General features: G+C 40.8%; 1 pseudogene across 1 annotated transcript; it reads right to left on the bottom strand.

The window, feature by feature from the left end:
• Nucleotides 1–814: 814 nt before the first annotated feature.
• On the bottom strand, nt 815–2,114 carry LOC702389 (nucleophosmin pseudogene; annotated as a pseudogene). The gene has a single exon (XR_001441685.3). The product of XR_001441685.3 is annotated as a nucleophosmin pseudogene (transcript).
• Nucleotides 2,115–5,035: the final 2,921 nt, after the last annotated feature.

The raw sequence follows: 5,035 nt of genomic DNA, 5'->3' as shown, positions 1-5,035 counted from the left end.
TCATCTCTATTGCACTGTGTCAGGCATTGAACACATTATACATTACCTTTTCATTCATTCATTCATTCATTGGTCCAACATCTACAAAGTTATCCCTCAGGTTCAAAAGTGGAAGTTGAATTCAATTTTCTTTTCACTCAGGAGTCACCTTCCCAGTTAGAAAATCAAGTTACTAATGAGTGACTGAAAAGACCTCCCTAAGAGGCAATACTACCATTTGTTAATGTAATAGATATTTATTGAGTACCTACTATATGCAGAGAAATATGCTACATGTTGGGAAAACAGCAGACATGGCTCTTTTTCCTCTCTGCCTCTAAGGTGTCCAGGGAAGCACCAGAATGCAATGCATTATTAAATGTGCTCATGATACAGGTGCTATGCAAGAGAAAATGAGAGTCACTAACACAGGAACAGAAAACCAAATGCTGCCTGTTCTCACTTATAAGTGGGACCTAAATGATGAGAACTCATGAACACAAAGAAGTGAACAACAGACACTGGGGTCTACTTGAGGGTGGAGGTTGGGAGGAGGGAGAGGAGCGGGAAAAATAACTGTTGGGTACTAGGCTTAATATCTGGATGTTGAAATAATCTGTACAACAAACCCCCATGAAACAAGTTTACCTGTACAACAAACCTGCACAGTATCCTCAAACCTAAAATAAAGCTTAAAAAAAAAAGTCACCAACTCATCCTGGAGAGGTCAAGAAACATCTATGGAAAATGACATTTGAGTTGAGATTAGAATGATAAGTACATTTTACCTCTGAACAATACTGATTTGAACTACAAGGGACCACTTATATGCAAATTTTTTTTTAATTAAAATACTGAGTTTTATTTCACATGTATATTTTTGTCTCCCCACCATTTCCATGTCTGACCACCGCTACTACTATGTCCTACCATAACATTCCATACATACTTAAAACCAAGCAAAGGGTGGAGTTCCATCTTTAAAAACTAAACAGGCATTTTGGACAACACATTCTTGGCAATGGAACCTGGACAACATTTATCAAACACGGTAGGGAAAGTTCTCACTCTGCATTATAAAAAGGACAGCCAGATATCAACTGTTACAGAAATGAAATAAGACGGAAAATTTTTAACAAATTGTTTAAACTATTTTCTTAAAGAGACTTCCTCCACTGCCAGAGATCTTGAATAGCCTCTTGGTCAGTCATCTGGAAGCAATTCTTCACATAATTGATGAACTTGGCTTCCACTTTGGGAAGAGAACCACCTTTTTCTATACTTGCTTGCATTTTTGCTTTAATGTCTTCTACAGAACTAGGTCCTTTTGGTGTTTTAGGAGTTTTTTCCTGTTTTTTGAAGGATTCTTGTCCTTTTGATCTTGGTGTTGATGACGGTTTTGAGTCTTTTCCATTCTGATTTGACTTTTGTGCATTTTTGGCTGGAGTATCTCGTATAGATTTCTTCACTGGTGCTTTTTCTTCAGCTTCCTCATCATCAAAATCATCATCATCATCATCTTCATCATCATCATCTTCATCATCATCATCATCTTCATCAGCAGCAAGTTTTACTTTTTTCTGTGGAACCTTGCTACCACCTCCAGGGGCAGACCGCTTTCCAGATATACTTAAGAGTTTCACATCCTCCTCCTCTTCATCTTCTGACTCTGCATCTTCCTCCACAGCTACTAAGTGCTGTCCACTAATATGCACTGGCCCTGAACCACACTTCAACCTTAAGACCACTGGTGGTGTTATTTCAAAGGCCCCAAGGGAAACCGTTGGCTGTACAGACATTTTCAAAGTTGCCAGTGTTACTTTAATTGGACTGCCTTCATAATTCATTGCCTCTGCTTCAACAATGTACAATTCATCCTTTGCACCAGCCCCTAAACTGATGGTTCTTAAAGATAACTGGTGCTCATTTTCATCATTATCCACCTTAAAGTGATCATCTTTGTCGGCCTTTAGTTCACAACCGAAAAGATAGTTCTGGGGCCTCAGGGGGCTCATGTCCATGTCCATCGAATCTTCCATCAGGTGGCGGCACGCACTTAGGTGGGAGAGAAGGCGGACGGAGATAAACGAACGCTGCTCCAGAGAACAGCCGCACAGGACGGAATCACACCAGGGAGCAAATTTTTTCAATAAAAGTGGTACTGAGTGTGCCTGCCTCTCCTGGCTCACCTGCTGCCTCCTCCACCTCTTCCCCTTCTGCCACCCCGAGACAGCAAAACCAACCCCTCCACTTCCTTCTCCTCCTCAGCCTACTAATCATTAAATTTTATTGTGGAGAAGGGATCTTGCTGTGTTGCTCAGGTTGGTCTTGAACTCATGGCCTCAAGCAATCCTCCTCCCTTGGTCTCCCAAAACCCTGGAATTACAGGCGTGAGCCACTGTGCCGAGCGTATCACAAATCTTTGTTTCTCTGAATGTTACTTTCGATTAACTTAAACCTGAAGATGATGAGGATGGAAAACTTTATGATGATCCACTTCCAGTTAATAAATAGCAAATATATTTTCTCTTCCTTGTGATTTTCTTAATAACATTTTCTTTCCCCCAGCTTACTTTATTGTAAGAATACAGTATGCAATGCCTATAACATTTAAAAAGGTGTTAATTGACTGTTTATGTTATCAGTAAGGGTTCCCATCAATAGTAGCCTATTAGTAGTTAAAGTTTTGCAGAGTTGAAAGTTATGTGCAGATTTTTTTTTTTTACTGCAGGAGGGTTGGCACCTCTAACCTCTGCATTGTTCAAGGGTCAACTGTAGATGTTAACCAGATAGTAGCTGCTCAGGCAGGGGAAAGCATGGGGGGAGAATGGTGCATGGAATAAATAGAAAGAATCACTGTGAAGCTGAACTACATAAAGGGCAAAAGAAGAAAGTCAGGCCTGAGAAGAAAAGAGAGGGATACTTCAGATTTGCTATAAGCCATGACAAAAAGCTTCAACTTTATCTGAAGTCCCCTGGGGAATCATAGAGTTTTTGGTTTTTGTTTGTTTTTTGTTTTTTTAGACAGAGTTCCGCTATTGTCGCCCAGGCTGGAGTGCAATGTCACGTTCTTGGCTCACTGCAACCTCTGCCTCCCAGGTTCAAGTAATTCTCCTGTCTCAGCCTCCTGAGTAGCTGGGATCACAGGCACCTGCCACTACACCTGGCTGATTTTTGTATTTTTAGTAGAGACAAGGTTTCACCATGTTGGCCAGGCTAGTTTCGAACTCCTGACCTCAGGTGATCTGCCCACCTCAGCCTCTCAAAGTGCTAGGATTACAGGTGTGAGCCACCGCACCCAGCCCATAGAGAGATTTTAAGAAAGAGTTAATCAAATCAGGTTACTAGTTGGCTCACTGATAATTGAGAAACATCATGTGGCAGGCCTGGGGATGGAGACACTGGAGCAAGGGAAAGACTAGAAACAGTTCAGACCAATTGTGGTGTTATTTGCAATAATCCTGGTAAGAGCAGTGAGGATGGAGGGGGGAAAGGATGGATTCCTGAGATACGTAGGACAAAGCCTTAACTATCGTGGGCAAACTGATAGTTAAACTGGCCATATTCTGCATCTCTACTGCTGACCCAATACTTGCACTGAGCATATCAGTAGAGTTCAGCCCTGCTGGATCTGACCTGGAATTTGGAGAGCCACCAGACAGGGGCACTAAGTGTCAACTCTCCAGATCCTGCAACAAGATGAGTGTGACAGTCAAGCATCTTTCCCACCAACACAGTGTCATGTCTCCTAGCAAAGGGGCTGGCACAAAAGTGTATGATGGGGAGCAAGGTCTCTACACAGGGATGACAGTTGACGTATTAGCACTGTTGCAGAAACAGGACCAGTGATGGCCCACAGAACACTCCTGGAGTCTCAAAGTGACTAAATTGGACTCCTGACAGCTTTAAACTCAGAGGCAGAGCCTGCATCTCAAACAGAAGAGGGAGAATTGTCTAAATGCTTCAATTCTTGTAATTGAAGCAATTGCACATCATTTTACATGCCAGCTCCCTGACAGGATAACCAGTTTGAGTTGAGTGTGGGAATTCAATTATGGATCTTCTGTCTGCATCTTTGAAAGAAAACAACCCAACTGGCCTGTCAAATATCCAGCATGTTTGCCTGCTGGAAATTGCTATCTCCTCCTGACACAGAAAATGTCTGTGCAGAAGAGAAACCTATTATATTTCAGAAAGCTAGCATAACCCCATTACAAAACCTGACAAAGAAAACTACAGACCAATTTTATCTACAAATATAAATGCAAAATCCCTAAATAAAATATAAGCATATGAAATGTGGCAGTATAACACAAAGCTTTTCCATTAAAAATCTGAAACAAAATAAGGATACCCACAATGACCCTAATTATTTTAAATTGCTTTGAAATGTCTGGCCAATGCAATAAGACAAGAAACATAAATAAATAAAGGGTATAATTATTGAAAAGCAAGTGGTAACATCTCTCATTATTTGCATATGTGATTATCCACCTGGAAAATCTAAGCAAATCAACTGAAAAAGATCTTAACCCCCGTAAGAGTTCCCTGGTTACTTTCCTAATAACTTAATCTAAAGCAGCTTTCAGAGAGTCAAAGATTTATGATAGGCTGGGCACAGTGGCTCACACCTGTAATTCCAGGGTTTTGGGAGACCAAGGGAGGAGGATTGCTTGAGGCCATGAGTTCAAGACCAGCCTGAGCAACACAGCAAGATCCTTTCTCTACAATAAAATTTAATTATTAGCAGAGCATGGTAGCATTTGCTGTAGTCTCTTCTATTCAGGAGGCTGAGGTGGGAGGATCTCTTGAGCCCAGAAAGTGGAGGCTGCAATGAGCTATGTTTGAATCACTGTACTGCAGCCTGTGCAACAGAGCAAGACCCTGTCTCTTAAAAAAAAAAAAAAAAAAGATAGAAGGATTCTCATCCCAGAATTATTTTTATTAGTGAATAAAACAAAAATAATCTAGACATCTAACAATGAGGATGTGATTAAACATGTTACTTTAGATCCAAATGACAAAATATTCAAGCATTAAGAGATATTTTTTTAAA

This window comes from Macaca mulatta, chromosome 20, assembly GCF_049350105.2.
Source record: "Macaca mulatta isolate MMU2019108-1 chromosome 20, T2T-MMU8v2.0, whole genome shotgun sequence".
Lineage (NCBI taxonomy): Eukaryota > Metazoa > Chordata > Mammalia > Primates > Cercopithecidae > Macaca > Macaca mulatta.
Note: the sequence above shows the minus strand (reverse complement) of the source record. Positions and strands in the feature narration are given on the sequence as shown.